Source organism: Artemia sp. Qi Xiang Cuo, chromosome 5 (genome assembly GCF_049724085.1).
Source record: "Artemia sp. Qi Xiang Cuo chromosome 5, ASM4972408v1, whole genome shotgun sequence".
Lineage (NCBI taxonomy): Eukaryota > Metazoa > Arthropoda > Branchiopoda > Anostraca > Artemiidae > Artemia > Artemia sp. Qi Xiang Cuo.
The window spans coordinates 70,978,648-71,004,742 of NC_142798.1; the positions used below are offsets into that span (position 1 = coordinate 70,978,648).

General features: G+C 35.5%; 1 protein-coding gene across 2 annotated transcripts in view; it reads right to left on the reverse strand.

Annotated features, from left to right (window-relative positions):
• The window catches only part of Prosbeta7 (proteasome subunit beta type-4), a 66,732-nt gene extending 45,495 nt beyond the window's left edge, over positions 1-21,237 (reverse strand). Inside the window, exon 1 of one of the 2 annotated variants that reach the window (XM_089088966.1) lies at positions 21,203-21,237. The gene's annotated coding sequence lies outside the window, so the exon portion shown is untranslated. The remainder of the gene's footprint in view (positions 1-21,202) is intronic. The other variant, XM_089088967.1, reaches the window with a different exon arrangement.
• Between the last annotated feature and the right edge of the window lie 4,858 nt (positions 21,238-26,095).

The following is a 26,095-nucleotide window of genomic DNA, read 5'->3' on the forward strand; positions in this document are numbered from 1 at the left end:
CTTTCTTCTTCTGGTCTACTTCATTCAATTTTTTTTCCTTCTCGTGTTGACCCTACTAGAAATTCTGCCCCTTTAATAGACAATATTTTCATTTCTCATTCTTCTAAATTGAAGTTTACTTTTGGTCTTGTTTTCACTGATCTTTCTGATCACTTCCCTATTTATGTTTTACTTTTTGTGCCTCAAACTGAGATTGTTGTGGATGAGCAGGGTGAGTCTTCTTTTAGAACTTCCACAGATAAAGAGATTTCTAATTTAATACATAGTCTTTAGAGTAATGATTGGTCTAGTGTTCTTGAAGCTAATGATGTTGATTGTGCAACGAATTTATTTTTGTGTCGTATGGGAGCTCTGTTGGATAAGCCTTTTCCTCTAACAAAGAGGCCAAGGAATTCTATACCCAAATGTCCATGGATGTCTAGAGGTCTGATCAATGCTATACATATGGAGGCGTCTCTGTTCAAGGCTGCATGTAAAAGTAAGACACAGGATGATCTTTTGAAGTATAAACTTTATAAAAATGTGCTTACTTCTTCAGTACGTGCAGCCAAAAAGCTCTGTTTTTTGCATCGAATTGATGAGTGTAAGGGGATATGTGAAAGGTTTGGACTGTAGTTAATGAAGCTCTTTCCCACAAGAAACTCAAACAGTCCCCCCCCCCTTGTCATTATATGAAAGCTGATGGATCTTTTGTGGACAAAAATTCTTCAGCGAGCGCCTTCAATTCGTATTTCACCACACTTCCTTCAGTTCTTATTCCGCCCTATAGAAGAGTAAGTAGTTTTCCCTTAGCAGAAAAGTCATTTTTCCTTTCCCCATGCAGTGATACCAAAATTTCTAACATTATTTCTCAGCTTTCAAGTAGCTGTTCAGTTGAGGGTTTTGGTTTGAGCTGTAATGTTCTTAAAAAAATTGGTCAGTTTGTTTCTAGCCCCATCTCAAACATAACTAACCTCTCTCTTTCTTCTGGTGTTTTTCCTCATTTAATTAAAGGTGCTAATGTTGTACCTTTGCTTAAAAAAGGTGATTCATCTCTTATTTCAAACTATAGACCTATTTCTCTCCTTCCTGTAATCTCTAAGGTTGTTGAAAAAGTAGTGTATTGTAGACTCTCTTCATTTGTATTTAGTACTAATACAACTGCAGAAAATTCTCTCATAACTAACCATTAGTATAGCTTTTGTCCCAATATTTCTACCTTGCATGCACTTTCAGATGCAACAGAGTTTGTGTGTGTTAATCTTGACAAGGGCTTGTGTGTTTTGGGTCTATTTCTTGACTTTTCAAAGGCATTTGATATGGTTGTTCACTCTGTTCTTTTGTCTAAATTATCTTCATTTGGAGTGCATGGAGTCTCACTTGAATGGTTCAGGTCTTACCTCTCAGGGGTATCTCAGTATGTTTTGGTTAATTGTACTTCATCCTCTTCCTTGCCTATTTTGAAAGGTGTCCCACAAGGCTCTGTGCTTAGACCACTTTTGTTTTTAACTTATATTAATGATCTTGTTGATGGCCTTCATCCCCTTGTGCACCCTATTCTTTTTGCTGATGACAGTAACTCTGCCACTTCCCTAGCTCAAGGTCTTCTTGATAAAGTAAAAGATTGGTGCTGGTCAAATGGTATGACTCTCAACAGCCAAAAAAGTGCCATTGTACACTTCAGGACCCCTTATTGTAATAGAGACGCAAGGGAGTCAACCATCTTGACTTATGGGAATGATATTATACAACAAGCTACTATAGTGAAATTTATTGGTGTGTATCTTGACTGTTTTTTTCTTTTAAACCCCATATAACTCATACCCGTTCCCTTGTCCTCCGCCAATCTTCAATGTTATACAGGGTTAACTCATTTCTTCCCCCAGATGTTATGCTTTCTCTTTATTATGCTTTTGTCTTTCCTTACCTTTCTTATTGCTGTTCTGTCTGGGGTAGTACTAATAAATCTCTTCTCTTCTCACTTCAAAGAGCCCAAAATAGGGCAGTGAAGGCTACTTTTCTTCTACCTCGTTTTTACCCTTCCTCTGATCTTTAAAAATGATACCGGAATAGCTCTGCTGGATCGTATTGTGGGTAAAAGTTACCTTTATTTAGCACATTCTGCTTTTCTAGGTACACTTCCACCATCTCAGCAGCAGTTTTTCTTTCTGTCAGGTTCAGGTAGGTACTCTTCTATTTTACTTAGCTCTTATTGCAGATTCATTTTAACTAAACAATCATCAACAGTAGGTCAGAGGTCTCTTGTTTATCAATCTATTTTACTATGGAACTCCATCCCTCCTGATGTCCCTCTATCTCTTTCTGCAAAGGCAGTTTCTCACCGGGTCTTTCCAGTATAGTAACTTTTTTCCCCCCTATTTTTTTTTTTTTTTGCATCCCATCGAAATTTATGTATTTCTTTTCATTCAATATCATTTTTCTGATTTTAATTTTTTTTTTTTTTTTTTATATTTAATCCTAATTTTCAATCTCTTTTCTTTGTTTAAATATTTTTTTTCTGTTATTTGTGAAGTTTCCTGTTAATTCTCCTATTTTCATCAATGTCTCTTGATCCAGTTTTTTTTTTTGTATAAGTATGTTTTTTTCTGTTTTTTTTTGTATGCGCTTTATAATAGTGTCTTATTTTTTTTGTTGGCCCTTTACAAGCTGAGCTTCTTGGGCGTGTATAAACTTTACGTTTGTAATTGTTTTGTTTTTAGTATTAATAAATTGATTGATTGATTGATGCACTGCAAAAAAAGAATCAGTCCATCCACAGAATGGAGCTTCAACAAGACCTTCAGTTACAAAGCAGCAACACATGGAACCATAACTCTGGCCACAGGAGCAGATGGAGTCCAAAGATTTGTGCCTGGGATCTTGGTCTTGTTCTGGAGTTTTTCAAACTCCATTCATTCACTAGACTAATATTTTGAAGCTTGACTTCAATGCAAGACTCCACTTGGGAAGAAAAACCCAAACACTCAGTACCATACAAATTGTAATGATGGGTTCTGCAAAGCTATTTCCATCAGCCACATGGAGAGAGATCTTGGTGTCCTGGTAGACAAAAAGTTGAATTTTCATCAAGCACAAGCAACTACCATACTGCAAAGGCTAATCAGACACCTGGCTTAATAAGAAGAATGTTCACTAGCAGATCATCAACTGTTATGACTAAGCTATATAAGAGTCTAGTTTAACAAGGCTAGAGTTCAGAATGTATATCACATGCCAAATCAACAAGACTGACAAAGCAGTCCTGGAATCAGCTTTGTTGAGGGCAACAAAATGTGCTAAAGACCTCTATGAAGTCCATTATCTATCCTGTCTCTGTAAGCTTAGAACATCATCTGTAACATATCATTGCAAATGAGGTGATGCAATAACAGCATACAAGTTTCTAAAGACTGAGGATACCATTCCTGGCCTTTTCTAATCAGACAATTCAAAGAGAACTTGTAGTCATCCTCATAGGCTTTTCTGGAAATGAGCAAACACCAGACTAAGGAACAAGTTCTTTTCAAGTAGAGTTGTCAGCTTGTGGAACTCCCATAGTAAAAAAACAGTGACCTCTGCAGCTCTACCAGCAAAGATGTGTCCAAGTCATCAGTGGACACAGTGTGGCTCAACAAACCATTGTGCACTGTTTTTGGATGCCACAGATGATTAACTATCATCACTGAAGATGGTACACACAGGATTCATTCTATTGCTAGTAAGTGTGATTTAAGGTAATGTTTGGGAAAATACTACCCTTTTTTAATCACAACTTACATGGAAGCCACAATTATAGGATGGAAGGAATAGCGGTTGATGTATGAAAATACCTTCCTAGGCTGAAAAACTATTTTAGTAATACTTCAGAAAAGGAAATTTTTGAAACCTAGCCAGTTGCAGAACTAGGAGAATAAAACTCCTATGGACATGATTATTACCCAGCTTAGGGCACAGGAAAGGAAAACCAAGCACCAAACTCCACCTATCTCTCCTCAATGACTTTTACAAACTTAAAAAGTTTTGTGCAAATAAAATTAAACTTTTTGAGGTTGTTTCCTAACCTCCCAAAAGGGTTTCTTCCACACACACAAGACATGCCTGGAATACATTCTTGCATGACTTGTCCTAATTTTAGGAAATTCTATATTAAGCTTAAAATCTGGCTATGCATGTTCAAAATTTGAAAATAAAAACAAAACTCAGGTTTCTTGCACAAATGTATCCCTCCCCCTGAAGGTCCCATTTCTAGCCCTAGGATATAGACTTGGTCTGTACAAATAAAAAAAAAACAAAAAAAAAACACTTCTTAGCCTACTTTAAAATATGCAGCATGTCTTTATTAATCACATTATCATGTTTATTTATATTGTTACTCACATTCACAAATCATTTCAAGTAATACTGATAGGCCCATCTAAGGTTTAAAATTTGATTATAATCAAATATAGTCTTGGCTAGGTCTAATGGTGTTGCTAGGTCAGGAAACCTATAATATGATACTCTTTAGGCTGAGAGATGCTGTAGACAAAGTTTTAAGAGAAGAACAGCATGGTTTTAGAAAAGGCAGAGGATGTATCAACCAAATTTTCACTCTTAGGTTAATAATTGAGAAGTGCCTGAGTTGTCAAACACCTTTGGTCCTCAGTTTTATAGATTATGAGCAAGCATTTGATTCTGTTGATTGAAATGCTTTAACAAAGGTTTTATCCTTGTATGGTATTACAGACAAATACAAAAATAATTTCTGATACCACAGAAATTTCTCTTCTTTACAATTTTTAGTTAGACAAATACATTAAAGTGATTAGTAGTATGTATTAGAATAACACTGCTGCATTTAAGGTAGGAAATGAGGTTAGCAGCCAGTTTTGTATTAAATCAGGAGTTAAGCAGAGTTCTATACCCCATTATATGATTTTTTTATGGAATTTGTCTGAAGATGCAAAGGAAATGCAATGGGAGACCACAGAATCAAACGGGGAGGAAAAAGTCTCCTGGACTTAGATTATACTGATGATTTAAGGGTCCTAGATGAAAGTGTGAGCAAAATGAATGAGCTTTTAGAAGTTTTGTGAGTTTAGGGTGCTAGAATAGGTTTGAAAATGAATGTTAAGAAGACTAAGTCACTAAGGCTGGGAATAAGTGAAGATGAAAAGGTGATGTTGGGTAATGAAAAGATTGATCAGGTGGGTAGCTTCACTTACCTTGGTTGTATTATCAGTAAAGATGGTGGGAGCAGTGAAGATGTTAAAAGTAAAATAGCCAAGGTTCATGGTATTTTATCACGGTTAAAAAAGGTTGGAAGAATAGGAAGATAAGTCTGCAAATCACAATTAGAATATTAGAATTACAGTGATGACAGTGGTCAAATATAGGTCTGAAGCATGGGCACTCCAAAAAACAGATGAAGATTTGCTAGATGTTTTCCAGAGAGATTGCTTATGAATGGTTCTGGGTGCCTGGCCAACTGACAGAATTCCAAAAAGTAGGCTGTATGAAAAATGTGGTTCAAAGCTACTTTATTAAATTTGAGACTTGAATCAAAGCAAATCCCAAGGTCATGAACATATTCCCCACTTGAAATTGATTACCAACAATAAAGTAATGGTAATGTTGAGGGAATCTATGCAAATAGTGCACAGCATTGCACTTGGTTTCATTAATGAACATAGAGTTTGCAGTACACCACTGGCCCAGAGCCACCAAATCCTCTTGAAGTAAAGAAATCTCATGTTCACTCATGACTAACCTGTAGATTTTTACATCATCTGCAAACATTTTTAAGGTCAAGTTCCTAACAATGTCTGGCAAATCATTGATAAAAAGGCAGAAGAGTACTGGCCCAAGACAACTGCCTTGTGGAACTCCACTTATGACTGACAAAGCATCACCTACTGCAACCTCTTGGGTTCTATTTGTAAGATAATCCATTATCCATGCTTTAGTTTGTGGGTCACCATAAAGTTGACATTTGCTTATCAGAAGTGGGATGGAAATTTTCTCAAATGCTTTTGAAGTCAATATAAATACAATCAAACAAAATACCATGATCAGCCATCAATTGAAAATCATGAATCATCTCAAGAAGTTGTGCGTTACAAGATTGTCATTTATAGAAACCATGCTGAGCAGAATGCCATAAATTATTTTCCTCAAAATGTGCCTGGATTCTACTCACTACAATTTTTTCCATTATATGGGAAAAGATTGATGTATTTGAAATAGGTCTGTAATTATTGAAATGGGACTTTGAACCATTCTTGTACAATGGCCTAATGATAGTTCTTTTCCAAGCTGAAGGACATTTACCAGATGAGAGACAAAGATTACAGAGATATGTGAATGGTGCAGCAAGCACTGATGCAAGTTCACTTAACAACACATTGGAAAATCCATCAATATCTGGTGCCTTTCCTAGATCAAGATTTCAGAGTGTCAGATAAACCTGCTGGACTGTAAACTCTGAATCATCAAATTCTCTTGTTAAATCTGGAGGAGTAAACTGAGTGTGTGTTTTGGTGTGTGTTTTAGTAAAAACTGACCTAAATACCTTATTGAAAAGTTGTGATTTTACAAAATTATCATCTATATGTGAAAAAGTTTCAGGATCTATAAAGGAAGTGGATGATGGAGATTGTGAAACTTGATTCCTTCTTACATACTTCCAAAATCTTTTTGGGCAACTTTGGACTGATGCTATAACATTTGACTCCACCTCTTGACAATTTAAACAAAGGAATTTAGTTGCTCTATTTCTAGCTCTTTTATAATTTAACCAAAAATCAAAGGTTTTAATTCTTACATGATCACGCCAATTATCACCTTTTTCTTTTAGAATTTGTACAATATACCAGGGAAGAATCTGTCTACTTTTGAAAAACTGTCTACTAGTATATATTGATACATATTAATCTATACCTTCTATAAGGAGTGTATATATATATATATATATATATATATATATATATATATATATATATATATATATATATATATATATATATATATATATATATATATATATATATATATATATATATATATATATATATATATATATATATGAATGAACTTTTAGAGGTTTTGTGAGTTTAGGGTGCTAGAATAAGTTTGAAAATTAATGTTAATTAATTTTAATTTTTAATATTAATTAATAATAAGTTAATTAAAAGTTAATTAATAATATACCTCTATTGTCACTTGCAAGTTCTGCTTCAACTGCCATCTCTTAGCTAGCCTGTTCAATGCAGTAGCCCTCCCCCATATATTGTACATTGCCCCATTTTGGAAAATATTTGCAAAATCTGAAAAGTCAAAAATCTGTTCACTGTTTTTCTGTTTTGTAAAATATTTACTATGTCTACCACCTTGGCACAGAAATTCACCTATAGTTAAAATATACAAAATTGCAGACCCAGAAATAGCTATCTCTTGAGTTAAATTCATCCATAGATCAATATGAAGATTTTCTAATGGGCCAATATATTAAATGTACAAGAACAGCTGCAGTTTTAAGAAAGGACTCTTACACACTATGTCCACAAGTACCATCATTCCCATCAGTAATTTCTCTTGAGCCTGTCAGTACAAGGGAAGAAGTCACAAACAGTGCAAAACTTGTCAAAACATGGAGCTACATAAGTTAAAGAGCTATATATTTGGACTTAGAAATCACAATATGCTAAAGTCCTGTTAGCAGAATTAAGGAAAACACAATAGAAAAGTAGCTGGCCACTTCTAGTGTAATAACTTTGTCTGTTGTTGATTTTTTTTTCATTCTTTCTTATTTTTTTTATATATATAATTATGTATAAATATGTTGATGTTGTAGCCTATGTGTGAATTTACTTTTGCTTTGTTTGATTTTGTTCCTATTTTATCCATGATTTATTTATAATTGACATTCTTATTTGACCTTATTGTTTTTATTATATTTGTCTTGTAAATGTCTATTGTTTTTTTTTCTTTTTTTTTCTTATATTTTGCTCTGTCCTTTTCTAGTTTTTGTAGATGGGTTTTCAGTTAATAAATAAATAAATAAATATATATATATATATATATATATATATATATATATATATATATATATATATATATATATATATATATATATATATATATATATATATATATATAGACCCCGAAGTCGCGCCGAAAAAAAAAACGGCGGCGCGCCGCCAAGCTTGCATCAGCGCACTGACGCCGCCGCTGATTCTATCGGCGGCGGCGTCACTAATACGCCGCCGTTTTTTTTCTCTTTGTTGGTTATCGATATCGACCTCCGGGCTTCAACCGTCATCCCGGCTAATCTGTTTCTTAAAAATAAATACTGTCATCTTGGGCTCGCCATGTATATCGGTTCATAGGAAGGAGAAGAAGAAATTTTTCTTGAAACAAAAATTCACAGCAACAGCAACAGCAACTCTATAAGAAAATTAAAACAAATATTCTTGTGAATTATTATCGCTTCTAATCAGCAGTTATACCAAACCAATCCTGCTCAACTCATCCTCAGGGCTATACTGTGGTGTTCTCCTCCCCATAGCATAGTGCAGACGTTTTGATATCATTCCATTTTCCCTTCTTGCCTTAGTTTTGTTTTTCTCTGTTTAAAGCTTTTTCCAATAGGCAATGTTTAGAAGTCCTCCAAAAAAAAATGTCCCCCCAGATCCCAAATCAAATTCCAGTGAATGTGCTATAGTCAAAGATACCCATCTTGGCTGGTCAAGCACACTTTCTCAAAGTTCAAATGATAGCTCCAATTCGGAGAATAGGACAATGATAAGTGTAGGGGCTAATGTAACCATAAATGATGATAATGGGTTTCAAGAGGTCCTCTCTAGAAGTTCTAAAAAAGGAAAAAAATCTCCCCAATTAAAAGCATTTCCCCTCTCCCTGCCCAAGATCCTCCCTCCAAAAACTTAGGAATTTAACTTAAAATTACTCCCACTACCCCCTTTGAAATAAAAATTATCACTGCAATAAGAGTTGAAATTTTTAAACTGCTAAAATCAATGTTCTCTCTTAACATTAACCGTGATGGATCTCTGCTAATAGCTGTAGAAGATCAGAAATCAGCAGATACAATAATTAACCTTAAATCCCTTCTGAATACCCCAATTATTGCATCTAATTGGAACCCAAAACAATCACCAACAAAAATAGTAGTTTATAATGTTCCCCCAGAGATATCTACTCAGGAGTTAAAAGAAGGCCTTTCAGATAGGGCTGGAAACGCAATCCCAGTTGAGGATGTTACCCAACTTGGAAAACCCAACTCTAATGGCCTAAAAACTAGTAGATCCTTCTTATTCACACTGAAGGATAAAATTGATATCCCAGAAAAATTATTCCTATTTGGGCAAATCAAACCACACAAGGAATACAAACCTAAGCCTATTCAGTGTCAGAAGTGTTTCAAACTGGGACACACAACAAACAAGTGCAATGAAATTCTCCAAGAGTGTAGTAATTGTAAATCTTTCCATCCTAAAGAGCTGACAACTTGCAACAACACTCAGCCTACATGCATCAATTGCAAAGGCCCACATGAATCTACAAATAAATCATTATGCCCTGCATACAAGAAAAGAGCTCTAACACTCCAAATATCAACAGAGAAGGCCATCCCATACCCCTTTGCAGCAATGGAAGCAAATGCTGCCCAACAATACCAAATAAAGCCTGTAATGACACCAACCAAAACCCCCAAGTCAAATGCCCCCAATGCATCAAGCACCCCATATAAAACACCATCTTCTAAGCCCCCTAGCTCAAATCCCTATCAGAAGCAATCACCAAGCCAACAAGCCTCCTTGTCCGGTGAGATGAGGCCAGCCTAGCCCTCCCTCCCAAGAAGAAACAAACCAGAAACACTACCAGGAATCAATCCATTAACCAACAAACAGGATGCACTACCAAAAATGCAATCCCCAAATATATGCTTATTGATTCTAAACTGTAATGCAGTTCAGGTCATGAACATACATCAACTACAGAAAACCAAAATTATTGCAGAATTGGCAAAAATTTCCATCCCAGATGATATGCTCATTCAAGCAAAAAAAGATCTTGCTTTACTCTTAACAAAGCTTAACATTGATACACATTCATATGAAGAATAAATAAACAACACAACATTTATCAATACTCCAATGGAATGTAAGATCACTCACAGAAAATAAGCTAAATGAACTAACATCATTTATGAATAATAATTCAATTAATATTGCTTGCCTCCAAGAAACTCATTTAACCCAAAATCAACAAATTAAGTCTCTGTCATATACTATCCTGAGAAAGGATAGATCTTCAGAGAGAAAAGGAGGTGGTGTAGCTTTATTAGTTAATAATAATAAAAAATTTTGTGGCATCAATTTTCCAGATTTTGAAAATGATGTTGATGTAATTGGTATAAGTGTTTGGCTGAATAATTTAAAAACCTACATAATAAGCTTTTATAACCCTAATGGCCAAACTACAGATGCCAAGGATTTCTTTAATTATATAAATAATTCTAATATGTTAAAAAATATCATTATTTGTGGAGATTTCAATGCCCACAGCCTTTTGCGGGGGAATAAACCAGCAAATAAAGCTGGTAAATTTATTGAGCATATGACTTCAAATAATAATGAATTAGTTGTTGCTACCCCTCCAAACCTGAATACTTATTTCAACCCCAAAAGTGGCAATTTCTCCACAATTGACCTACAAATTGTGTCTTTAAATTTTTTGAACAAAATTTACATAAATAAAATTGATAGTCTATGTACAGACCACTTTGCTATAGTTTGCTCCCTAAATGAACCTGCTGAAACTTTATCTCATACATCCAAATATATCAACACTAAAGCAAATTGGTCTATTTTCCAAAATAAGCTAAATGATGAAATTACAAGTTTCACCCAAAGTTCATGCATTTCTAACATAACAGTTGACACACATGCTGAAGCATTGACATCTTTACTAATAAATACAGCTAATCATGCTATCCCCAAGACAATACCTAAGAAAACATTCCCTAAACAAATTCCTAAAGCATGGTGGACAAATGAGTGCCTAAATAAATGGAGGATAAAAAAGGCAGCTAGGACCGAATTCATAAAAAAACCAACACCTACTATATATTTAAAAAAATTACAAGCAGAATCTAATCTAAAAAGGACTATAATAGATGCTAAATATAAATACTGGAATAATTTTGCAAATAATCTCTCCAGAGAAACAAATGAGCCAATTATATATAAAGTCATAAGCCACATATGTGGGAAAAAGACTTCTCCCAACCCACTCCTGTATGAGCTTATACATAATAATACCAATTATGACAATGGTAATGAAAAGGCTAACCTATTTGCAACTCTTTGTTAATAAGCTAACATCAAATAATCAAAGCAAGCTGTCCACAATTCCTATGAACCCTAGTTACCAACCACGCCCAGGATCCGAGTACATAACTAATCCATTTTCAATCCAGGAATTGAATAATGCAATACATCATATTAGGTCCAAAACTAGCAGTAGCTATGACAATATACACCCTACATGGATAAAGAATCTCACACCTTCATACAAACAAGAACTGCTAAATTGTTATAATCACGCTTGGCCATCTTCTAGATTCCCCAATATATGGAAATGTTCGTCCCTCCTACCAATCCTAAAGAAAAATAAACCAAAAGATAACCCTGAGTCTTATAGGCCCATAATGATTACACCTGTGATGGGGTCAATAATGGAGAAAATGATCTATCACAGACTCCTCTGGTTTGTTGAGAAAAATAACATGATCCCACACACTCAAACTGGATTCAGGAAATACCACTCCTCCACAGATGCTTTCATTTTGCTAACAAATGCAATAAATGAATCTTTCTCAAAAAATAATATCCTAGTGGCAGCTTTCCTAGATTTTGAAGGAGCTTATGACAATGTGAACCACCAAATCCTTTTAAATAAACTTGCAAACCTTTGAGTACCTCCTAAGCTAGTATCCTTTATTAAATCCTTCATAGAAGTGCGAAGTTTCATTGTTTGTGTTGGTTCAGCCTCTTCACCCCAAAAGACAATATCCAAAGGCCTACCTCAGGGAGCAGTCCTCAGTTGCCTCCTTTTTGCCCTATATCTGTGGGACATGATCCTACCCCACACGAATCTACAATATGCTGATGATTTGGTGCTATGGTCATCTGGTAACACCTTTCAGATAGCACAGTCAAATCTGCAAAAGTCACTTTTCCAGTTTGAAAAATTCTCTCAACGTTCAGATTTACCCATTGCACCCACCAAGTCAAAAATAATCCAATTTCACCGGAAGCGAAACCATGTTAATGCAAAACTAACTCTAAATAAAACAACTATTCCAGAAGATAATAATATTAATTACCTAGGTCTCATGCTTGACCAAAAACTTAATTTTCACCTCCACATTTCAAACACAATAAAAATATGTTATAGAAAAGCAAATATACTAAAAAGACTTCTTTCCACACCCTGGGGTTGTAAGGAGAAAACCTTACTCCAGTTTTATAAATCACATATAAGACCCCATATTGACTATGGGCTCATTGTCTATGGTGCATGTGCAAAGACCCAGATGCAAAAAATTGAAACAACACAAAATGATATAATACGTCTCATATTTGGTCTTAGGAAACCCACAAGCACCAAGTTTCTGCTTATGGAGAGTGGATTAACAACAATAAGGGAGAGACGTAGCTTTCTCTCGATAAAACATCTTACAAAAATTGAATCAAATAGCTCACACACATTACATAATTGGTTAAGAAATCCAGCCATGTATAGAGGTATTGCAGATGAGTATGCCAATATTCAAAAGAAGTTCCCTGTACCAGCAAAGTCTATTGCACCTACTTTCCCCCAATCCCCTCCATGGAATTGGTCATTTCCCATAATAAATACTGAATTTTCAAAATGGAATAAAGATTTAACCCCCATTGCTTTTGTCCAGAAAAAATTTGCAGAACTTAATACAATTACCTATAAAAATCACTTCCAAATATTTGTTGATGGGTCAAAAATGGATGAGAAGGTTGCAAGTGGTGTTTTCCTTCCTCACCTGAAAATTGCAATGGGCGAGAGATTATTTAATAATTTATCTATAACGTCTGCTGAGTTAAATGCCATAATCATGGCATTAGAACACCTTAAGCAAAACCAACCTTTGATTGAAAATTCGAATACTATTATCATCTATTCCGACTCTTTATCAAGCCTTGAGTTGCTGGCCTCAGCTCCTCAATATAAGTTGGACATTGACACTTATCATTGTCTCAGTACTATTGATAATCTTGCTTCAAGTGGCATAAAAACTTACTTTCAGTACATTCCTAGCCACTCTCGCATAAGTGGTAATCATCAGGTTGATGAAATAGCAAAAAATGCTATAAATATTGACAAGCCAAGTGGGAGACCAATCCCAATTAGAGATATTTACCGATGGAGGCTATCAGATATTAATTTTAATAAGATTAATCCTATCCTTTCCCCCTTTCCCAATAAGTATCTTTCTAAAATTTATCATAGAATTCGTTCTGGAACAAATGGACTAAATTTCCTTGCATTCTCATATAAGCTTTCTAATTCAAGTGGCTCAATTCCCCTGTCCCATCTTTGCAGGCATTGTAATATGAATAATGAAACAATTGACCATTGCCTATTTGAATGTAATATGCTGACGTCTGCACAACATACCTTGCTTTGTAAACTGTTAAAATACTTCAAACACCACAAAATCCCACTATCAGCCAAGAGCCTAGCCAACTATACCTGCACACAGAGCATAGAAATCAACATCTATCATCTTATATTTGAACTCCTAGAGTCAAAAGATCTGCTGAAAGATATCTGAATATATCTAATAAATATGAGGCAATCAAGCGAGTAGCTCTGTAGCCCACAGAGTGAAGCAAAAGGAAAAGAGCTAAATAGTTTTACTGAAAAGCCCGCCTGCTGTTAAATAGAAGAAGAAGAATTCACAACAGCAACCTTTATAAGAAAATCGAAATATATTTTCTTGTGATTATTATCTCTTCTAATCAGCAGTTGTACTAAACCAATTCTGCTCAAGTCATTCTCAGGGCTATACTGTGGTTTTTATCCTCCCCATATTATAGTGCAGACGGTTTGATATCATATATTTTCCCTTCTTGTTTTATTTTTATTTCTGTTTTTAAAGCTTTTTCCAATAGGCAATGTTTAGAAGTCCTCCAAAAAAAAAAAAGTCCCCCCAGATCCCAAATCGAATTCCAGTGAAAGTGTCATAGTGAAAGATACCCATCCTGGCTGGTCAAGCACGCTATCTCAAAGTTCTAATTATAGCTCCAATTCGGAGAATAGGACAATGATAAGTGTAGGGGCTAATGTAACCATAAATGATGATAATGGGTTTCAAGAGATCCTCTCTAGAAGTTCTAAAAAAGGAAAAAAATCTCCCCAATTAAAAGCATTTCCCTCTCCCTGCCCAAGATCCTCCCTCCAAAAACTTAGGAATTTACCTTAAAATTACTCCCACTACCCCCTTTGAAATAAAAATGATCACTGCAATAAGAGTTGCAATTTTTAGATTGCTAAAATCAATGTTCTCTCTTAACATTAACTGTGATGGATCTCTGCTAATATCTGTAGAAGATCAGAAATCAGCAGATAAAATAATTAACCTTAAATCCCTTCTGAATACCCCAATTATTGCATCTAATTGGAACCCAAAACAATCACCAACAAAAATAGTAGTTTACAATGTTCCCCCAGAGATATCTACTCAGGAGTTAAAAGAAGGCCTTTCAGATAGGGCTGGAAACACAATCCCAGTTGAGGATGTTACCCAACTTGGAAAACCCAACTCTAATGGCCTAAAAACTAGTAGATCCTTCTTATTCACACTGAAGGATAAAATTGATATCCCAGAAAAATTATTCCTATTTGGGCAAATCAAACCACACAAGGAATACAAACCTAAGCCTATTCAGTGTCAGAAGTGTTTCAAACTGGGACACACAACAAACAAATGCAATGAAATTCTCCAAGAGTGTAGTAATTGTAAATCTCTCCATCCTAAAGAGCTGACAACTTGCAACAACACTCAGCTTACATGCATCAATTGCAAAGGCCCACATGAATCTACAAATAAATCATTATGCGCTGCATACAAGAAAAGAGCTCTAACACTCCAAATATCAACAGAGAAGGCCATCCCATACCCCTTTGCAGCAATGGAAGCAAATGCTGCCCAACAATACCAAATAAAGCCTGTAATGAAACCAACCAAAACCCCCAAGTCAAATGCCCCCCCTGCATCACGCCCCCCCTCTACAACACCATCTTCTAAGCCCCCTAGCTCAAATCCCGAGCAGAAGGAATCACCAAGCCAAGAAGCCTCCCTGTCCGGTGAGATGAGGCCAGCCTGGCCCTCCCTCCCAAGAAGAAACAAACCAGAAACACTACCAGGAATCAATCCAGTAACCAACAAACAGGATGCACTACCAAAAATGCAATCCCCAAACATATGCTTATTCATTCTAAACTGTAATGCAGTTCAGGCCATGAACATACATCAACTACAGAAAACAAAAATTATTGCAGAATTAGCAAAAATTTACATCCCAGATGATATGCTCATTCAAGCAAAAAAAGATCTTGCTTTACTTTTAACAAAGCTGAACATTGATACACATTCATATGAAGAATAAATCAACAACACAACATTTATCAATACTCCAATGGAATGTAAGATCACTCACAGAAAATAAGCTAAATGAACTAACGTCATTTATGAATAATAATTCAATTAATATTGTTTGCCTCCAAGAAACTCATTTAACCCAAAATCAACAAATTAAGTCTCTGGGATATACTATCCTGAGAAAGGATAGATCTTCAGAGAGAAAAGGAGGTGGTGTAGCTTTATTAGTTAATAATAAAATAAAATTTTGTGGCATCAATTTTCCAGATTTTGAAAATGATGTTGATGTAATTGGTATAAGTGTTTGGCTGAATAATTTAAAAACCTACATAATAAGCTTTTATAACCCCAATGGCCAAACTACAGATGCCAAGGATTTCTTTAATTATATAAATAATTCTAATATGTTAGAAAATATCATTATTTGTGGAGATTTCAATGCCCACAGCCTTTTGTGGGGGAATAAACCAGCAAATAAAGCTGGTAAATTTATTGAGCATATGACTTCAAATAATAATGAATTAGTTGTTGCTACCCCTCCAAACCTGAATACTTATTTCAACCCCAAAACTGGCAATTTCTCCACAATTGACCTACAAATTGTGTCTTTAAATTTTTTGAACAAAATTTACATAAATAAAATTGATAGTCTATGTACAGACCACTTTGCTATAGTTTGCTCCCTAAATGAACCTGCTGAAACTTTATCTCATACATTCAAATATATCAACACTAAAGCAAATTGGTCTATTTTCCAAAATAAGCTAAATGATGAAATTACAAGTTTCACCCAAAGTTCATGCATTTCTAACACAACAGTTGACACACATGCTGCAGCATTGACATCTTTACTAATAAATACAGCTAATCATGCTATCCCCAGGACAACACCTAAGAAAACATTCCCTAAACAAATTCCTAAAGCATGGTGGACAAATGAGTGCCTAAATAAATGGAGGATAAAAAAGGCAGCTAGGACAGAATTCATAAAAAAACCAACACCTGCTACATATTTAAAAAAATTACAAGCAGAATCTAATCTAAAAAGGACTATAATAGATGCTAAATATAAATACTGGAATAATTTTGCAAATAATCTCTCCAGAGAAACAAATGAGCCAATTATACATAAAGTCATAAGCCACATATGTGGAAAAAAGACTTCTCCCAACCCACTCCTGTATGAGCTTATACATAATAATACCCATTATGACAATGATAATGAAAAGGCTAACCTATTTGCAACTCTTTTTGTTAATAAGCTAACATCAAATTATCAAAGCAAGCTGTCCACAATTCCTATGAACCCTAGTTACCAACCACGCCCAGGTTCCGAGTACATAACTAATCCATTTTCAATCCAGGAATTGAATAATGCAATACATCATATTAGGTCCAAAACTAGCAGTAGCTATGACAATATACACCCTACATGGATAAAGAATCTCACACCTTCATACAAACAAGAATTGCTAAATTGTTATAATCATGCTTGGGCATCTTCTAGCTTCCCCAATATATGGAAATGTTTGTCCCTCCTACCAATCCTAAAGAAAAATGAACCAAAAGATAACCCTGAGTCTTATAGGCCCATAATGATTACACCTGTGATGGGGAAAATAATGGAGAACATGATTTATCACAGACTCCTCTGGTTTGTTGAGGAAAATAACATGATCCCACACACTCAAACTGGATTCAGGAAATACCACTCCTCAACAGATGCTTTCATTTTGCTAACAAATGCAATAAATGAATCTTTCTCAAAAAATAATATCCTAATGGCAGCTTTCCTAGATTTTGAAGGAGCTTATGACAATGTGAACCACCAAATCCTTTTAAATAAACTTGCAAACCTTGGAGTACCTCCTAAGCTAGTATCCTTTATTAAATCCTTCATAGAAGTGCGAAGTTTCATTGTTTGTGTTGGTTCAGCCTCTTCACCCCAACAGACAATATCCACAGGCCGACCTCAGGGAGCAGTCCTCAGTTGCCTCCTTTTTGCCCTATATCTCTGGGACATGAACCTACCCCACACGAATCTACAATATGCTGATGATCTGGTGCTATGGTCATCTGGCAACACCTTTCAGATAGCACAGTCAAATCTGCAAAAGTCACTTTTCCAGTTTGAAAAATTCTCTCAACATTCAGATTTACCCATTGCACCCACCAAGTCAAAAATAATCCAATTTCACCGGAAGCAAATCCATGTTAATGCAAAACTAACTCTAAATAAAACAACTATTCCAGAAGATAATAATATTAATTACCTAGGTCTCATGCTTGACCAAAAACTTAATTTCCACCTCCACATTTCAAACACAATAAAAAAATGTTATAGAAAAGCAAATATACTAAAAAGACTTCTTTCCACACCCTGGGGTTGTAAGGAGAAAACCTTACTCCAGTTTTATAAATCACATATAAGACCCCAAATTGACTATGGGCTCATTGTCTATGGTGCATGTGCAAAGGCCCAGATGCAAAAAATTTAAACAACAGAAAATGATATAAGACATCTCATATTTGGTCTTAGGAAACCCACAAGCACCAAGTTTCTGCTTATGGAGAGTGGATTAACAACAATAAGGGAGAGACGTAGCTTTCTCTTGATAAAACATTTTTTTAGGTCTTAGAGGATGACAACAACCCTCACAGCCCTTAGGGTAAGGGTTGTAATTTATGCCCTGGGGGCATATACTGTGTTTATAGAAAGTGTTGTCGTAGAAACTCAAAAAGGGATCATTAGTTTGGAAATTGAAAAGCCTAGTGCCCTTTTTAATAATCGAAAGTGATTGGAAGGCTTGACATTTTTATAGTAGAGATCAATGTGGGTATAATGTATCATTTTTTATTGTTGTTGTTGTTTAGACCAGGGCACTTCGTATTGAAGAAGTTGTCGTAGGAACTTTGAAAAGGGCTCATTCAATTGAAAACAGAAAGGGCTGATGTCCTTTTTAATAGTCAAAAGTGATTGGAGGGAAACTAATCCCCCTCCCACGCCCACCCTCATATTTGCCTTTATGTTTAAAAAGTAAATGTTGCCTTAAGATTAAATCAAAATGCATTGTGTTTATGCTAATTCCCAATAAGGCATCTCAGCAGTATCCCAGGAACGACTGAGGGTATTATGTCAAACTTTCAGGGCTACTTCTGCTCTTAAAATTTGACTAAGTGAAAATAGCGTAAGTGTATCCAAGCTATCAAAGAAAGTAAACAATTTTTTTTGCAAATGGTATCAAATTTTCCATTTCAGGCCAACTAGAGGAGGTATGAAACTAAATTAAACACTATTATTTGTGTCCAGATTTTTATAAGGGTCTATGTTGTTAAATTTTGCTGAAAATTGTTTTCCAGCATACAAATAGCAGGCCAAACTATAAATTCTTAAAAAAACAAAAAGATTTAAAGTATGATTTTCTTTTTCCCTGAAAAGACTATGTCAATATAAAACGAACAGAAATTAATTAAAAAAACTGTTTCCAAAAAATAAGTTTTTTCAAAGAAAAGTAAAGAACTCCATTAAACCAAAAATGAGCAAAATTAAAGTCAAATAATCTACCAAGCATTAAACTACCACAAATCAGCATTGATAAATAAATGAAACCCAAAACAAACAGAAATTACAATGAATAAATGAGTCAATCTCAAAACAAGCAGAAATTAACATAATTTGGGCTCAAAGCCCCTATGCCTTCCCAAGGCCAGAACAAAATTTGTACTTCACTGACAAAAATACAAATGAATATGCATTGTCAGTTTAATATACATATACTCATATTTAGTAATAAAAATTTTAATATTATTTGATTTATTAAAGTTATAAAAGTAAGAACATTTATATTTTTCAGTAATGTGAAAATTATGTTCTGTCCTTGGGAGGACAGAGGCGGTTTTGAGCCCAACTGATGATAATTTCTGCTCGTTTTGAGTTTGAGTCAGGGCTGTATTGTTATTTTTGTTCGTTTTGGGTTTCATTTATTTATCGATGCTGATTTGCGGTAGTTTCCCGCTTGGTAGATTATCTAGAGCTAGAATAGAAATATATCTATAGAAATGAATTACATTTTTTTGCACAGTTAGCAGAGCACACTGAAGTTGAAGTAGCCTTAAACTTTGACTTGAAACGTTATATATTGACCACTTCTTTCAGAAAAGAATTTTGGAGGGTTATTCTGTGTTGATAAGAAAAGAGGGTAAAGGTGCAGTTTAGTTCCTCCTGCAGTGTAGTGTGCAGGAGCCCTATGGTGAAGGTGCAGGTTTGTTCTCCCTTATAAAACAACTTATTTCAGCAGATACAAAGAAGAAGCCCATTTGCAGCATTCTGTGGGACCCCTAGGTCCAATACTAGTATCAGATCCCGCAAGTGGCAGTTTACGCTCGTCAAGTTCTGGCTGTACTGGCCACATGTGCCCCAGCTAAACGGCATTTTAGCACGACAGGACTGATAGTGACTACAAAAAGATCAATGGCTCCAGGCAGAGTGAACAAACTGACTTTTGTTACATCAATTGTAACTGAAGTGATGTAACCGCTGATTTAAAATAGTTGGTGTTGTTAAGCCAGGGTATCTGATTTGTATACAGTTTTTTTTTGATGTTGTTATTCGTTTTTGTTTTTTTTTCACTTCCTTTAACAACATAGGTTTCCCTGGGTCTAGTGGCTAAAAATGAGAATTCTACTTTGTCTGATCGACGGTGAACATAAACACTTTCCGCACGGCCCAAAAAATTCTTGTTTTGTCATATTGTTCTTGTAGCCTATGTTTTTAGCCAACCATTTAAAAATCCTTACTAAAATCGAGGTTGAACGTGCTTGGAGAAGTGGAATTTTTATTATTTTATTTTTAATTAGAAAAATCGGCATGCCGTAGCGCGCCACCAGTCCAAAATCGGCGGCGCACTGCCAAAAAAAATATCAGTGGTGGTGCCGCTGCTGATACTGAATCACACATTTGCCTCTGTCATTTCGCTGTGGCGCGGCTTCGGGGACTATATATATATATATATATATATATATATATATATATATATATATATATATCCATGGCGCGGCTTCGGGGACAATATATATATATATATATATATATATATATATATATATATATATATATATAGATATATTTCCCAATTTGTTTAAACACAAGCAAAATGAACACTATCAGTTTGAAATCAAACAGGGACAAGTTGACATTCTGAACAAGAAGTCTAACCTATGTAAGCCATTAAATTTGGAATCATTACTGAATCAAGAACCAAACAATACCAATTTTTTTTATAATTGGGTTCAGTTCAAAAGAGGCCATGCACTAGGCAATTGGGCCTACTATAGGTACTGTTACTATCTGATTTGCATCCTATATGTCTACCACAAATGTACCCAAATATACCTGTCTCAAAGGCAACAGCACCCTAATACAAATTCAAACTACGTAAATAGAAGCGAATTTATGAATCTAACTATTGTTCAGTGGTACAAATGCAAAAATTAATATCAATGTAGCCTAGAGTTTCTTACAATTAAGTGTGAATATGGATGACAAGAATTTAAATTATTCTATACAAATAAGACAGGATTTTTTTACGACTCAATGATAGAGGCCAGTAAGTATACACTTCTGTTCCGACCATAGAAAACAAATATAATATATTACAGGTACTTATTTGGTTAAAAAAAAATTGTCTTCCTGATTTAGTAATTGAGATAACTGAGCACTTGAAGAAGATCTTGTCATTAATTGTCCATCCAATCACCCAGGACAAAACAGTATAACCAATCCATTAGCCAAATAATCATGTCAAAAAACCATCAAATTTAACATTAATAACTGTCAGTAATATATGCCTATTGTTTGTGGTTCTGGTGGTAATAATTTTGACTACTTTTTGCTAGATGAAATTAGAATTCAAAAATCAAGCTGTTCAGGATTTCTGGAAAAGAGATTCAACTCTTCTTTTGAAGGTCTGGGGTAGATCAGATTATTCAAGCAGCTACTTGCGAGCTGGTCAGCTACCTCATTATATTTGATACCTTGATGGCTTAGGATGTGCTGGGATTTGATATTAATAAGGCTATTTTGGAGACTGATTAGACTAAAAGACATCTGATTATCATCAGGTCTATGTGCATAGCATTCAAATGGATATTATCAATGAGCTGAATGGCGCCTTCGGGGTTTGAGAGTTGTACTACTCTTTGGGCAGCCAGTGGATGTTTTGCTCCTATTATTAAACAAAAACAACTACACTAATTTTAGATACAAAGTCACCATTTGACTACCGTACAGTGAAATATGCAGTGATACCCCTTCCAACTGTAAACACTTAATATTAATATGAGGGAATATATATTGACATGTTTCTACAAACACATAAATTTCCTTTCATAGGCAGTGCAATCGCGCTGCCTAAGTAAAGACAGATGTTAGCACAATGTATTATTTTTTTTTTTTTTTTTTTGGTTTTTCCATACCAGGGCACTCTGTATCGAAGGAGTTGTCGTAGAAACTTCAAAAATTTCTCAATCGATTGAAAATTGGAGTGGCTAGTGCCCTTTTTAATAGTCGAAAGTGATTAGAGGGCAACTAGCCCCCCCCCCCCCCCACGCCCATGATTCCCCAAAACACATCCAATGAAATTTTTGAGATAGCCATTTTGTTCAGCGTAGTTGACTTCAAACTCAAACGAGCAGAAATTAACATAAATTGGGTTCAAAATCCCTATGCATTCTAAAGGCCAGAACAAAATTTGCACTGTACTGTAAAAAAAACACAAATGAATGTGCATTGTCAGTTTAATACACATATACTGATATTTAGTAATCAAAATGTTATTATTATTTGATTTACGAAAGTTATAAAAGTAAAAACATTTATATTTTTCAGTAAAGTGCAAATTTTGTTCTGGGAAGGCATAGGGGTTTTGAGTCCAACTTATGTTAATTTCTGTGCGTTTTGAGTTTGACTCGGTTATTTATTGTAATTTCTAATCGTTTTGGGTTTTATTTATTTATCGATGCTGATTTGTGGTAGTTTCACGCTTGGTAGATTACTTGATTTTGTTTTGCTCATTTTTTATTTAATGGAGTTGTTTACTTTTCTTTGAAAAACTTATTTTGTGGAAAAAGCTTTTTTCATTAATATAAGTTAAAAATAAAAGTGTGACTGTATATATACTTCACTTTATTAAGAATGATTAAGCTGTTTCAGTGGGATATCTTTATTACAGAAAGTTCCAAGTAGCGAATAATCATAGGCAGTGCAATTGCGCTGTCTAAGTAAAGAGCGATGCGTACACAATGCATTGTTTTTTTTTTATAGCTTTCTTTTTTTTTAGACCATGGCATGTAATATAGAAGGAGTTGTCATAAAAACTTTTAAAAAGGTTAACTCAACCCCACAGCCCTCATGGCAAGGGTTGTGGGTTATGTGGTTTATACAAGGTCTTATAAAAAGGGTGGTAGTATAAACTCGGAGAGCACTCATTGGATCAGTAATCAGAAGTTCTAGTGCCCTTTTTAAGAGTCAAAGTTATCAGAGGGCAATTACTCCCCCGTTGTTTTTGTTTTAGACCAGGGTACTTCGTAGAGAAGGAAGTGTTGTAGAAATTTCGACAGAACCTCATTCATTTGGAAATTAAAACAGCTCGTGCCCTTTTAAATATTCGAAAGTGATTAAAGGGCACCCAGTCCCCTCTCTATTCAAATCATCTCCCCAAATACATCCGATCGAAATTTTGAAATAGCCAATTTGTTCTGCGTAGTTGAAAGGTCCGGTAATCAAGCCTTTAAAGATTACAACCCCCCGCAGTCCTCAAGATAATGGCTGTAATTTATGCCCCGGGAGCATATAAGGTTTTATGGAAAGCGTGGTTTGTATAAAATTCGGAGGGGACTCATTAGATTGGAAATCAGAAGTTCTAGTTGCAACAATCTCGAGTAATCAGTTTATTAAACCCAGGCTCCTAAAACAAAAAGTAATATAAGCGCAAGCACAGCACAAGCAATAACAATACTAAAGCACAAGCAAAGGCATTATAATCATAGGCAGCGCAATACCACTGCCTAACTAAAGAACGATGCGTGCAAAATATATTATTTATTTTTTGGTTTCTTGGTCTTAGACCAGGGCACTTCGTATCGAAAGAGTTGTCGTAGAAACTTCGGAAAGGGCCCGTTCGATTGCAAATTGGAAGGACTTGTGCCTGTGCGCTTTTTAATAGCCGAAAGTGATTGTAAGGCAACTAAAACCCCTTCTACGCCCACCATTTTCCCAAACACATCCAATAAAAATGTTGAGATAATCATTTTGTTCAGCGTAGTTGATTTCCAGATAGAAATTATGTTTTTGAGGAAGACACTACCCCCACAGCCCTCAGGGCAAAGGTTGTAAGTTATACTCTGTGGACATATAAGGTTTTTATAGAAAGCGTTGTCGTAGAAACTTCAAATAGGGCTCATTCGATTGAAAATTCAAAGGGCTTGTGCCCTTTTTAATAGTCGAAAGTGATTGGAGGGCAACTAACCCCCTTCTCACGCCCACCTTTTCCCCAAACACATACAATCACAATTTTGAGATAGCCATTTTGTTCATTCTAGTTGAAAGTCCTGAAAATTAGGTCTTTGAGGAGAAAAACCCCCCATAGCCCTCAGGGCAAGGGTTGTAAATTATGCCCTGGGGGCATATAAGGTTTTTATAGAAAGCATTGTCGTAGAAACTTCAAAAAGGGCTCATTTGATTGGAAATTGAAATGGCTAGTGCCTTTTTTAATAGTCAAAGTTGATTGGAAGGCCACTAACCCCCTTCTCACGCCCACCTTTTCCCCAAACACATCCAATAAAAATTTTGAGACAGCCATTCTCTTCAAAGTAGTTTAAAGGTCCAGAAATTATATCTTAGAGGAGGACACTCCCCCACAGCCCTCAGGGTAAGGGTTGTAAGTTATGCAATGGGGGTATATAAAGTTTTTATTGAAAGATTTGTCGTAGAAATTTGAAAAATGGCTTATTCGATTGGAAATTCAAAGGGCTAGTGCCCGCTTTAATTGTCGAAACTAATTGGAGGGCAACTAACCCCCCCCCCCTCTCACGCTGACCTTTTCCCCAAACACAAAAATATAAATGTTTAGAGAGCCATTTTGTTCAACGTAGTTAAAAGTTTGAAAAATTAGGTATTTGAGGATGATAATCCCCTAAGAGCCCTCAGGGCAAGGGTTGTAATTTATGCTCTGGGGGCATATAAGGTTTTTATAGATAGCGAAGATGTAGAAACTTCAAAAAGGGCTCATTCGATTGGAGTTTAGAAGGGCTTCTGCCATTTTAACAGTCAAAAGTGATTAGAGGAAAACTAACACCCCTTTTGAACTCACCATTTCCCCAAATACATCCAATCAAAATTTTGAAATAGCCATTTTGTTCGAGGTAGTTAAAAAGTCCGGGAATTATGTTTTTAAGGATGAATCTCCCCCCACAACCCTCAGGGCAAGGGTTGTAATTTATCCCCTGGGGACGTATATGCTTTTTTTATAGACGGCGTTGTCATAGAAACTTCAAAAAGGGCTCATTCGACAGGAAATTGAGAGGGCTAGTGCTCTTTTTAATAGTCGAAAGTGATTGGACAGCCATTAAGATAGCCATTTCGTTCAACATAGTTGAAAGGTTCGGAAATTATGTTTTTGAGGATGACACACACCCCCCAGCCCTCAGGGCAAAGGATGTAAGCTTTGCCCTAGGGGCACATAAGGTTTTTACAGAAAGTATTGTCGTAGAAACTTCAAAAAGGGCTCATTTGGTTGGAAATTGAAAGAGCTAGTGCCCTTTTTAGTATTCGAAAGTGATTGGAAGGTAATTAACTCACCTGTCGCACCAGCCATTTCCCCGAACACATCCAATCAAAATTTTGAGATAGCCATTTTGTTCAACTTAGTTGAAAGCACTGGAAATTAGGTCTTTGAGGATGACAACCCCCCTCACAGCCCTCAGGGCAAGGGTTGTAATTTATGCCCTGGGGGCATATAAAGTGCTTATAGAAAGCTTTGTCGTAGAAACTTCAAATCGGCTCATTTGATTGGAAATTGAAAGAGCTAGTGCCTTTTTTAATTGTTGAAAGTGATTGGAGAGCAACTAACGCCCCTCTCACGCCCACCATTTTCCAAAACACATCCAATAAAAAGTTTGTGATAGCAATTTTCTTCAACATAGTTGAAAGTTCTGGAAATTAGGTCTTTGAGGATGACAGCCCCCTCACAGCCCTCAGGGCAAGGGTTGTAATTTATGCCCTGGGGGCATATAAGGTGTTTATTGAAAGCGTTGTCGAAGAAACTTCAAAACGGCTCATTTGATTGGAAATTGAAAGAGCTAGTGCCTTTTTTATTTGTTGAAAGTGATTGGAGAGCAACTAACGCCCCTCTCACG